This window comes from Eumetopias jubatus, unplaced genomic scaffold, assembly GCF_037043125.1.
Source record: "Eumetopias jubatus isolate StellerSeaLion01/CBP00866 unplaced genomic scaffold, mEumJub1_p1.0 scaffold_7, whole genome shotgun sequence".
Classification (NCBI taxonomy): Eukaryota; Metazoa; Chordata; class Mammalia; order Carnivora; family Otariidae; genus Eumetopias; species Eumetopias jubatus.
The window spans coordinates 108,501,487-108,515,011 of NW_028274813.1; the positions used below are offsets into that span (position 1 = coordinate 108,501,487).

Sequence of the window (13,525 nt, forward strand, 5' to 3'; positions counted from 1 at the left end):
TCCAAGCGGGGGCATTCTGGGAAATGTAGTTCGCCGCTGCTCTGCATTGCGGAAAAGGGGTGGACAGGAGGCTGAGGGCTTGGCAAGCCGTCTCCAGCAGGACTGGCCAAATCGCAGACTCGTCCTCGTACTTACCTGTCCGGGTCGGCCAAGTAGTCCGGAGGCCACAGGTGTTAGGGTCGAATAGAAAAATATTCTGGATTAGAGATAACAGAGGCTGTAGTTATATATTTTATTATTAAAATAGCTCATTTTTTTTTCACATGGGAGGCATTCCCAGCACATTTTATTACACATTTGCAAAGCAAAACAAAGCACAGAGCTGTATGATTTAAGCCAATTTATAGATCCTTTTTAGAAAGATTAGAAAATGACTTTAATAAAACTACTCAAAAAAACTATTGGAAACCTCATACACTGGTACGAATGTAAAATGCTGCAGCCGCTGGGGAAAACAGTCTGGCAGTTCCTCGAAAAGTGAAGCATGTTACTTAAAAAAAAAAATTTTTTTTTTTAATTTTCTTTTATTAAATAAAGGGGCAGTTCAGTCGGTAGAGCACATGGCTCTTGATCTCAGGGTTGTAGGTTTGAGTCCCACTTTGGGTGTAGCAATTACTTAAAAATAAAAGTTAAAGCCTTAAAAAAAAGTTAAGCACAGAGAGACCATATAACCCAACAATTCCCCTCCAAGTATATATCCAAGAAAAATATGCTCACACAAAAACTTGTACACTAAAGTTCATGGCAGCATTATTCTTAAAGCCCAAAATGGAAACAATCCAAATATCCACCAACTAACCAATGAATAAACAAATGTGATATATCCATACCACGGAATATTATTTGGCCATGAAAAGAAATGAAATACTCGTACATATTACAACATGAATGAACTTTGAAAATCTTATGCGAACTGACAGACACAAAGGCCGCATACTTTATAATTTCATTCATATAAAATGTCCAGAATAGGCAAATGTATAGAGATTGAAAGTAGATTTGGGGCTGAGGAGAAACGGGGACTAGGAAGTGATTGCTGGCAGGAATCACTAGTAATTGCTAATACCAGGTTTCTTGTGGGAATGATAAGAATGTTCCAGAATTAGAAGTGGTGATGGCTCTATGATTCTGTGAACACAGTAAAAATCATTGAATTTTAAAAACTTGTGGTAAAATATACATAACATAAAATTTATCATTTTAAGAATATTTAAGTGTGTGGTTCAGTGGCGTTAAATACATTCACATTGTTGAGCAACCATCGCCACCATCCGTTTCCAGAACTCTTCATTTTGCAAAACTGAAACTCCATGTTCCATTAAATAATAACTCTCTATCCCCTCCTCTCCCAGTTCTGAATTTGACTTCTCTAGGCTCCTCATGTAAATGGACTTAAACTGTCTTTATCTTTTTGGGACTGGTTTATTTCACTGAGCATAATGTCCTCAAGCTTCATCCATGCTGGAGCATGTGCAAAATTTCCTTCCTTTTTCAGGCAAGATAATAGTATATAGATATATACACTATATACACATATAAATATACAGAGATAAGTTCTATATCTTTATCACATGTTGTTTATCCATTCACCTGTTGACAAACACTTAGGTTTCTTCCACTTTTTGGCTATTGTGAATTATGCTGCTATGAACATGGGTGTTCAAATACCTTTTTTTTGAGACCCTGCTTTCAGTGCTTTGGGGCATATACCTAGAATGGAATTGCTGGGTCATATGGAAATTTCATTTTGAATTTTTGAGGAACTGCCATGCTGTTTTCCACACTGGCTGTACCATTTTACATTCCCACCAGCAGTGCACAAGGTTCTAGTTTTTCCACATCCTCACCTACATTTGTTATTTTCTGTTTAAATTACTTTTCTTATGATAGCCATCTTAATGTTTGTGAAATGGTATCTCCTTGTGGATTTTTTTTTTTTTACACTTCACAAATTTGCATGTGCAGAGGCCATACTAATCTTCTTTGTATTGTTCCAATTTCAGTATAAATGCTGCTGAAGTGAGCACTCATTGTGCTTCCTTCCTTTCTTTTTAAAGATTTTACTTATTTATTTGAGAGAGAGTGAAAGCGATCACAGAGGCAGAGGGAGCAGCAGACTAGCCGCTGAGCTGAGAGCCTGATGTGGGACTCGATCCCAGGGCCCTGAGATCATGACCTGAGCCAAAGGCAGAAGCTTAACTGACTGAGCCACCTGGGCGCCCCCTCATTGTGGTTTCTATTTGCATTTTGAATTATTACTTTTAAAGGGTGAATTTTATAGTATGTGAATTATATCCCAATTAAAAACTGTTCATTGAGAGACCCTTGTGCACTGAGCATACCTAATGTCCAGATCTTGGCTTCTAAGTAGCCTTCTTCACTAAAAGAAACCCAATTTGGGGTAGAGAAAGTACAAGGTGAGCCTGGGACATTTTATTGCACCAGAAAGCAAGGAAGTGCTCAAACAATGATGGGGTATGTCTAAAGGACATTGGCCAAATTTGGGACACGTTGAGCATCAAAAAAATGATGCTATACTTGATTGTAAATTATTGTATAAATAACAGTCCATGAATTCATGGTAATAAAAAGGAGAGAAAGAAAACAATGATTCTTTATAGAAGAGTGCCAGCTAATAGATGTAAAAGGAACTGGAGAATTTAGAAATCACCATTTTGCAACTCCTAATGAAATTGGTTCAAGCAAGGATTTAGTAATAGATGCTACAACCATTAAGTGAACAGTTATTACAAAACTGGTATCATCTCCCAGATTACTTTTAATTGCAAATGGAAACATACACCTTTGCAATGGAGAAATCTGGCAATGGGGGCGCCTGGGTGGCTCAGTCTTTAAGCTTCTGCCTTCAGCTCAGGTCATGATACCAGGGTCCTGGGATCGAGCTGGATCAAGCCAGACTGAGGTGGTATCAGGGCTCCCTGCTTAGCGGGAAGCCTGCTTCTCCCTCTCCCACTCCCCCTGCTTGTGTTCCCTCTCCCGCTATCTCTCTGTCAGATGAATAAACAAAATCTTTAAAAAAAAAAAAGAAATCTGGCAATGACTACTTTTTAAAAATTAATTAGTTAATTAATTTGAATAGTCTCTGCACCCAACACAGGGCTCAAACTCACAACTGCGAGATCAAGAGTCGCTCCCTCCACCGACTGAGCCAGCCAGGTGTCCCTGGCAATTGCTACTTAAACACGTGATCAGTTTAACATCACGAATCGTAGAAAAACTTGATGCATGTGCTTCCTAATATGATGCAATAGTAAGTACACAACATCAACTATTATTCTTACTAAAATGTGTGGCCTGAACCTAATCAGGCTTCTCTAGACCCCATCTTCATTTTCCAGGAATTCAGGGGAGTGTGGGACAAGTTAAAGGACACCATGTAGAATATTCTACAAGGCACTTGACTTCAAATCTTCAAAAAGTCAAGGCCACAGAAAAAGGGAAACAAACAACAGCAGCAAGGGACTGCTGTGGATTAAAAGACACTGAAGAAACCGAATTAAACAACAGCAATGAGAACAAAACATCACACCTGTTCAGTAAGGGTCTACTGCTGGCTGCATGTAGATTTTGTAAATTGGTGCTAAAATTATGCAGGCACATTATTTATCATGCTTTAGTGATAACATAAAATATTTATTATTAAAACTTGTTAACAAATGGAAATTTTTATTGCAAACCTGTTTCGTATCCCCTCCCCTATGGGAAAAGAAATCATAATCACAGAAATGGCTGTCCTTGAAAGCATATAATATAGCATGTGCTTCAAGATAGTTGTGTGATTTATCACTAAATCACAGATTCAGCCTGGAAGAAAATAGAAATGTTTGGAACAATTTTTCATTTCACAGGGCATGCAAACCCCTTCCACCTGTTAATGTCATTAACTGCAGTTTGGGCCACTCCATAACACAATATTTCTAGACAAATGAAGCTTTTAAAATAGCACTGCCCAATAGAAATATAATGTGAGCCACAAATGTGAACCCATATATAATTTTACATTTTTTAATAGTCATGTTAAAAAAGTAAAAAGAAATAGGTAAAATCAATTTTAACAATATATTTTATTTAACACAACATATTAAATCATCATTTCAATAAATTATTGGTATAAAAATTAGTAAAAAGGCATTTTACATTCTTTCATTGTACTGTTTTGAAATCCGGTATATTATTTACACGTCTAGTACATTTCACTTTGGACTAGCCACATTTAATAAACTTACTAGTGGCTTATATGCTGGACCGGGCAGGTCTAAAGTAATAAATACTGAAATACTGAATCTAAATAGAATTGGTTTTAAGTGCTACAAACGAATGGTATCAAATACAAAATTTTCAAAAAATGAACTTTCCTTGTATCTACGTTTGATTTGCTTTTGCACTAGAATTTTTTTCAGGGATGAAAAAAATAAGCCAAAAAGAATTCGGTTTCCCTACCACGTGACCAACATTTTTGCATTTAGGGTAAAAGAGTGGAAATAACGGTTTGGGTAAAAAGAACCTCCAATTTTACACATATACATTCAAAATCATGAAACGCTAAGTTAGCCTTTAATGCAGTTTGCTTGAGTGTCTGAATGCAAGGGACATGAATGTCCCACATTCTCCCTTCAGACCAGCCTTAGCTTTTTTCCTTTAGGTTCCTGCTACCCAGGCCTTCACGTACCAGCGTGTGGGCTGAGAGAGGTTTCTCCCTGTTTCTTCTGCTCTGGAAGTTGTTGCAGCTGTCACAGACCTGTAGGTGCAGCTCCTCCCCTCTCATTGGGTCCCAGGCATCCTGGATAGGTTTCTATTATCTGGCTTAACCCTGTCTTTCCACCTTGAATGCCGTGATGCAGGCTCGCCCCTGATGGTGCACTTTCTATCACGTCATTTCCCTCCAGGAAGACCTTCTCCCCTTCCTCTACCTGGCTAGGTAAGTGCTAGCTACCTTTCCCGGCCTCATAGATTTCATGTCTTCCAAGGAAGCTTCGCTATCCTGACTGTCAGCAAGCTACTCTCACCCCTTGTGCCCACACTGAGTCACTGTCCACTGCCATTCCATCTCGTGGTTGTCCCCGTGGGTACCTTACCTTGCTTGTGAGCCTACAGGCCCAGATCACTGAGTCCTGCAGACTGCTGCCTCGCACTCCCCTCAACACCCTGTGTGTGGGGATGCACTGGGCACTCAGGTGTAGAACTGCCTTCCCAAGCCTTTCCCACAGTGTACAGATGCCTACAAAGTCCAAAGACATGCCTACTTCTTACACTTAAGACATGTATGTGTGACACTCATGGCTACTTTTGGACAAAGATCAGGGCCATGGAAGACATTTGCCTTTTGTGATCTTCTTAGTTCCTCACCCTGTTCTGTATCCACACCTGGTGCAATGTAACACTGCAGCTCTTCCTACCGGGAGGGAGACCCCATTTCCCCAGCCTTGAACCTGGGCTGGCCAGCTGACTTGCCTTGGCCATTAGAATGAGGCAGAAAAGACAAAGTGCCAGTGAGGACCTGAGGGCCCCAAACTGACCATGATCACTGTGGACACAGTGGGAGGAGAGAGGAGTCGGGTGTCGGGGCCCCCACATGCCAGTCTGGCTCTGCCTGTCATCAGGGAGGATACCTGGGGCAAGGCCTTTCACCTCCTGGGCCTCGGTTTCCTCCTCTACAAAATGAAGAAATCCAACCAGGATAATGCTAAAGAGTCTTCTAGATCTTTATCATTTCATGCTCATGAAAACTATTTACACATATGTATTATGTACAGCCATTCTCACCCAACTGGACCACTGAGTTAAATTTTTGCCAACCATTGTGGAAGCAGAGAGTATCCTGTACGTGGAGCAGAGAATGGAGAGGTTGTGTTCACACAGGCTTAGCAATCACTGAAGTCCTAAACCATCTCAAACCATCTTTGAAAATAGTCTCTAAAATTAGTCACTACTCTTTGCCAAGTGCTTACATGTACCATTGTCTCATCTCATTTTTGCAACCCTGCAAGATGGATATCAGTTTCTTGTGACTTGGGGGGAAACAACCCCGTATAGGTTAAACTAGTGGTGGGTGAAGCTGCGATTTAGACCCCAGTCCTACCCAGAGTCCATGCCCTGCCCGCCAGGCTGCACTGTCTTGGCTCAAAATGAGACACAAAAGCTAATGTAACTACGTTCGTGCATTCTGGTGTGAAGACAATCTAGTAAAACACTCTGTATTTTAACTGCATTTAAAGATTTTATGTATGTATGTATGTATTTGAAAGAGCACACATATGCATGTGCGCATGCGTGGGGGGCGGGGGAGCGGGAGCAAGAACCCCAAGCTGACTCTGAGCTAAGCAGGGGGGCCCAACAGGGAACTCGATTCCACCCCCCGAGATCATGACCTGAGCCAAAATCAAGAGTTGGGTGCTTAACAGGCCCCCCAGGTGCCCCCAATCTAGTAAAACACTTTTAAAGCTAGTAATTTATATATATATATATATATATATATATATATATATATATACTTTCATCCTTTTTCTTTCAGTGTCTGTGCCTAGGGGCAAGTCCACAGTTAGGTCCACAGTTAGGCCTTTCTGTTTAACGTCCATTTCTCTGGGACAGTTCTCCCAGCCAGAGCCTGTCATGGTCAGAGACTCCCGTTTCCCGGAACAGCATTCACATTTAGAATGTGGACGTTATGTCGCACTGAGATCATATCTCTACTTACAAGGTACACGGACAAGAATGGAGGAAGAGTTGTTTTTGTTACAATTTTAAACTTGCGGCCCTTTACTGGGCACCGGTGCTGATAGTGCATTGTTAATTAATAGCCTTACAAATCTTCTAGTTGTCTAATAAATAACAAAATGTAAACAATGGCATGTTTTGTATTTTTAAAAGGTCATATTCCTTACGTATGAACGTTTAAAATATGCTCCAATTTTTGTAACTCTAGTTTGAAATTTCTATATTTTCTAATACAGACTTGATAAAAGGAAGAAATGGGCTATCTACTGAGAACAACAGTTTCCACTCACATGTGAGCCCTTCAGGGTACAGAGAACCCTAATCTGATAGGATGGCTGGTTTCATGTTCTTTCTAGAGAGGAACAGAATATACCTAATTTCCTCTAGCACCTAAATAGGCAATTACTCTAGAAGGATGGTGGTCTACACACACTCCAATCTTCCCCCCTCCCCTGAAATCGCACAGGGAAACCTCTTGACTTCCCAACTCAAAGCAACATTTAACAAAAAGGAAAAACAAAAAACTATAAAGGTAGACATCTGCTTCTAGCTGGGACAGAGTAGGTGGTATGAGATTTATTCTCCTGCTAAGAACCACTATGAAAACTAGATTTTATTTTATTTTTTTTAATATTTTATTTATTTATTTGAGGGAGAGAGAGCGCACAAGCATGACTAAGGGACTAAAAAGCTAAGCAGAGATTTTGGCAATCTCGCATATATGTGGGGACAAATTGGGAGTTTAAAATCCACCAAGGTAAAAGGTCCTCCCACTGAGACTCATGGATGGGCATTGCTCTAGGGGGAAAGGCAAACTGGACATAGACCAGCTTCCGCTCGGCCAAGATGATCTGTCTTAATCTGTCTGCCAGCATCAGGAGGGCATCCATGCAGGACGGTGGCCCAAGGCACAGGGCAGGAGCCAGAACACCATAAGGAGGGTATTGCATAGCAGAGATGCCCAGCGCAGGGTGAGAAGGATATCCGTGTGGCAGGGGAGGGGCAGGCTGGCATAGCAAGTGCATTCACAAGTGGGGATGGCCCAGGCTGGGGACTCAAAGCCCAAGCAAGGTGAGGAGGATATCCCTGTAGAGAGGGAGAGAAGATCCTAGCAAGGGCTGTTGTGGGGTGTCAGATCCTGAGCAGGATGCAGAAGGCATTCACATGGAAGTGCTGGGGAGGCCCCGAGGAGGGGTTTCAGAGCCGTGCAAGGGAAAAGAGGGCATCCATCCAGAAGGCCAGCCTGGCATTGGATGTTGGATCCCAAGCTGGGTAAGGAGGGGTGCTTATGCAGTGGGCTGGTCCAATGTGAGAAGTTGAAACCTGAATGGGAATTTTGCATGAGTGAGGGGTTGGTGGCAGTGATGCAAAATTGATTATACACTAAATAACTAAACACATTAAGGGTGATTGGAGCCATGTTTCTCACCACCAGAGAAGAGAGTTACAAATATGGAACAGGATACAACTTGACTGAACCCTGTGATGTTAGGCTGGAATTCAAGGTATTGGTGTGAGCTTATAGCCGTCTAGATAGACAGATGATAGATAGATAGATAGGTAGATAGATAGATAGATAGACAGACACAGACCGAGATAAATATGGGGAGGGCGTCTGAGTGGCTCAGCTGGTTAAGTGTCTGCCTTCGGCTCAGGTCATGATCTCAGGGTCTTGGGACTGAGCCCCGCATCGGGCTCCCTGCTCAGCAGGGAGTCTGTTTCTCCCTCTGCTCCTCCTCCCACTTGTGCTCTTTCTCTCTCAAATAAATAAAATTTTTTAAAAATAAATATGGATGGATATATATGTGTATGTATATGCCATATACATACATATGTACATGCCATACATATGTACATATTCTCTTGCTCCGTCTACCAAAAGGACCTGCAAGAATGCACATCCCCATAGTGATGAGCACCTGTAAGCCTGGGATATCTTGTGCTGGAAAGCCAGAAAGTACTCAAAAATGCTGGGGATATGTCAGAGGGAGATAGATGCCAACTGAAAGGCCTCCCATTAGTCAAATCAGGAACAATTTGAGCATCAAAATACATAATGATAGTAATGGATTATGACCATTTAATCAGTCAGGAAATCATGAGTTCATACTGATATAAATAGGTAGATAAATAAATAGAAAGTATGATGAGGAGCAAGATATTATATAGTTTAAAATGACTTCCCCATACATATTAACTGCAAGGACAAGAGAGTAACTTTAGCTACATACTGTATGATTCCATTTATAAGACATAACGGAAAGGGCAAAACTACAGGATGGAGAACACATCAGTGGTTGCCAAGTGTCTGGGAGGAGGGAGGGCTTGACCAAAAAGGGGCGACGTAAAGCAGTGTTGTCTGGAGCGACAGAATTATTCTGTGTCTATTCTATGGTGGTGGTTACATGATTCTGTGTATTTGTCAAAACTCACGGAACTGTGCACCAAAAAGAGGTGAATTTTACTGTATGCAATTTTAAAAATTTTATTTTCTTTAAATTTAAAAAAAATTCAAAAGGAGTAACTTTAGAGTAACTTTACAGTGGAAAAACCTGAGAGACAACACCTTAATCAAACAATCAAAGTGAAAATCATCAATAATGTGCCCGACTGAAGCCCTACAGCACCCAAGAAGGTTCAGTAAGAATACAACATCACTTGTGATTTTCCTGCCAAAGATGCATAAGCAGATGCAGATCCTGTGCGTATTCTGTTAGATTCATATCTAGGTATTTCATTTGTTTTGGAATGATTATAAATGGTATTGTGTTTTACATTTTGTTTTGCACATGTTTGTTGCTAGCATATCAACATATGATTGATTTTTGTGCATTGATTTTGTATCCTGGAACCTTGCCAAGGTGCTCTCCCTCAGGCTTCTCCTTGAACGTTAGAATTTCTTATCTATAGCGGGTTGGTTTTTTTTTCTCCCCAGAGTACTAGATTCTTTTATTGTTAGTAGTCCATGCTTCTCTGTACAACCTTCTTACTGTAGCTTTGTTGTTGTTGATGGTAATGACTTTTTGTTTGTTTTTTTGCGGTGAGAACATTTAACATAAGATCTACTCTCTTAACACATTTTTAAGAGTATAATACAGTATTGTTATAGGCATATTATACAGAAGAGCTCTAGAATTATTCATCTTGCTTAACTGAAACTGTATGTCTGTTGAATAAGAACTCCCCATTCCCCTCCTCCCAGTCCCTGGCAACCACCATTCAGCTTTCTGTTCTTATGAGTTTATTTTAGATTCTTCAGATGAGTGGAATCAGGCAATATTTGTTTTTCCATGACTGGCTTATTTCACTTAGCATAGTGTTCTCTAAATTTGTTTATATTGTCATGTATGGCAGGATTTCTTTCTTTTTTAAGACTGAATAATATTCCATGATATGTATATACCACATTTTCTTTATTTGTTCATCTGTTAATGGACATTTAAGTTGTGTCCATATCTTGGCTATTGTGAATAATGCCTTCCAATTGGTATCTCTGCAAATATCTCTTCAAGATTCTGATTTCAGTTCTTTTGGATAAATACCCAGAAGAGGATTACTGGATCTTATGGTAGTTTGATTTTTCATTTTTTGAGGAACCGCCATACTGTTTTCCACAGTGGCTGCACCATTTTACATTCCCACCAACAGTGTATAAGAATTCCATTTTCTTCACATCCTCACCAATATTTGTTATCCTTTGTTTTGGAGGTTGTGTGTGTGTGTTTGTGTGTGTGTTGTGTGTGGTGATAATAGCCATTGTAACAGGTGTGAAGGGATATCTCTTTGTTGTTTTGATTTTCATTTCCCTCATTATCAATGAGGTTAGGCACCTTTTCATATACCTTTGGACATTTGTATGTCTTTTTTGTGTCTGTAGTGTTTTTGAAGGTATCTCTTTCATAGATTTTTTTTCCAATGGTTGTTCTAGGTATTATATTATATATGTATAACTTATCACAGTTCCCTAGTGCTATGGACTGAATTGTGTTCCCCCCAAATTCATATGTTGAAGCCCTAACCTTCAATATGACTATATTTGGAGATAGGGTCTGTAGGAGGTAATTAAAGTTAAATGAGGTCATGGGGTGGGGTCCGAATGGGATAGGACTGGTGGTCATATAAGAGGAAGAAGAAAGATCTCCCTGCTTTTCCATGCAAGCACAAAGAAGAGGCCATGTGAACGCACAGCAAGCTAGGGACCATCTACAAGGCAGGAAGAGAGCTTTCACCAGGGACTGAATCAACTGGAACCCTGATCTTGGTCTCCCAGCCTCCAGAACTGTGAGAAAAGAAATTTCTGTTGTTTAAACATAGTTTATGGTATTTTTGTTATGGCAGCTCAAGCAGACTAAGACACCTGGTATCAACATTTTACCATTTTGAGTGAAGTGTTGAAACATTTAGATCCCTCTACCTCCCTCCATATAATTGTCTTATTTACTCACAGATACTGAGAACCATACACAGCATTTTAATTTTTGCTTCAACAATCAAACATAAGTTTAAAAACTCAAAAGAAGGAAAATCTATTATACTTACCCACATTTTATTTTTTGTTATTCTGTCTTCATTTCTTATGTTTCAAGTTTGCTTCTTTTATCATTTCCTTTTTGTTGAAGAACTTTATCCAGTGTTTTAGGGTCAATCTCTGGTAACAAATTCTTTTAGTCTCTCCTCATCTGAGAATGTCTTGATTATCCCTTCATTACTGAAGGATATGTTGGTATTTTCTCATGATTACATTTAGGTTATGCATCTAGAATTTCTGATTCTTTAAAAAAATTTTCCCATTTCTAATTGAAATTCCCTATCTGTTCACCCATTTGCTCATATTTTTCTATAGGTTCTCTATCATATTTATTACACCAGTCTTAAGGTCCTTTTCAGCTAATTCTAACATGAGTCACTTGTGGGTCTGCTTCTACTGACCTCAATTACAGGTCACATTTTTCACTTCTTTGCATGTGTAATAATTTTCTTATTGTGTTTTGGGCATTGTAAATAATATGTTGCAGAAACTCTGGGTTGAGTGATCTTCCTGTAAAGAGTATTATATTCTGTTATGGCAGCAGTTAAATTACTGGCATATTACCTTGATTCTTGGGGGATTAGTTTTGGCCCTTGTTACAGTAGCTATATTCAGTTTGGCCCTTGGTCCTCAGATGCAATCTTTACTCATAAAGTGTGGCCCTCCTGGCTTGTCAGTGCAAAGTCCAAGCTGTTTACTGAACTCCTCTATTTTGGCTGGATGTAAATGCTAAACTTAAACAGCTTAAGTCCTAGGCAGCTGCTAAAATGTCAGCTCAGTTCCTTAGCTTCCTTCTTTTTTCTGGGTTTCTTGAGGCTTTGTTCCATGCATACATGATTTAGGAATCTGTCAGGATTTAAGGGAAATTTATGTGAAAAAATTTTGATCTCCTTCTTTTGTGGCTTTTTTCTTTCTGGGATTCCCCCACCCCCACCCCAACATACACCCATTTCCAGTGCATCTGGATCACTTCCAAAACTGGCTGTCTCTTCAGCCTAGTAAAACTGTTACTCTCTGCTTGAGCTGTATTTCCCCAGGCACTGCAGTAGACTATGAAGTGCCTTCAGGTGAAAATCTGATTCAATGTGGACCTCACACAGTGAGCTTCCCTTCCTCAAGGATAATATTCTTTCCATTTCTCCCTACTTTGGGTTGCTCTCCAGTGCCTTCACAGAGTTGTTTTTTACATTTTGTCCAGGATTTATAATTGTTATTGGCAAGGCTGCTACTCTGTTACATGAACTGGAACTGGATAAATATGTTTTGATTCAAGGATATTTAGAATTAACTATAAAGATGTAGAACAAGCAGTGTTAATACTTATGTCTTAATGAATTTATTTCTGTCTGGCACTTTAGGAATTTATACTGTTTAATAGAATTTAGCATGCTAGGTTTGCAATTCTAACTTAAAATGTGTAATTGAATAATTGGTTTAAACTTGTCATATAATGTTTAAATCTCACTTATGTTATAAACAGTATGGAAACAATTAAAGGCATTTTAGACACATCATATTTATATTTAATTGAATTTACAAATATTACTTAGATACTTTGGAGAGGTTTCTCTGTAAATCAGATACTGAAATACTTAAAAAGGAAGCTGACTATATTAAATTTCAAAATTTAATTTGAAATAATTAAGGCATTTAATTAAATTTATAAGTGGAACCAAAATTCATACAAGCTCCTTATTAGTAATTATTAAATTTTTCTACATTTATAAGGAAAATAAGAGAATGATTAGCATTGTAAATTGAACCAGAATTTTATATTTGTAACTTTAATAAATTGAACAATTAACTTTAAAACAATATTCTAAGTGAAGATTTATTGACAGAGACTAAGTACATGGGTTTGGATTCTATATTGTTAAAATTGTTCCAGACCACAATTCATTTAATGTCTGTCATCCTCAATTTCTTAATCTGTAAATGGGGATAATGGTACCTCCCCTAAAAGTATATGTTTCAATAAATAGTAATGTTCATGATGCTAATAATGATGATTAATGATAACCTATTTTCAGAGGAGAATTATAGCTAATGTGTAGAGTGTGATTTCAGTTTTCTGTTAAAAAAAGATATGCAAACACAGATATTAAAAAAATTCCAGGAGGCTATGTATTTGACTTTAACTTTTATATACAATTATCTACCATTTCTAATGTTTTCACCATGTAAATATATTATATATTTATTTGTGTGTGTGTGTATTCATATATAAAACTTTTAGTTGTAGCTACATTATTTTGTGAGGTG

At 38.9% G+C, this 13,525-nt stretch overlaps 1 pseudogene; it reads right to left on the reverse strand.

The window, feature by feature from the left end:
* Positions 1 to 1,929: 1,929 nt before the first annotated feature.
* On the reverse strand, positions 1,930 to 2,027 carry LOC114206604 (U6 spliceosomal RNA; annotated as a pseudogene).
* Between the last annotated feature and the right edge of the window lie 11,498 nt (positions 2,028 to 13,525).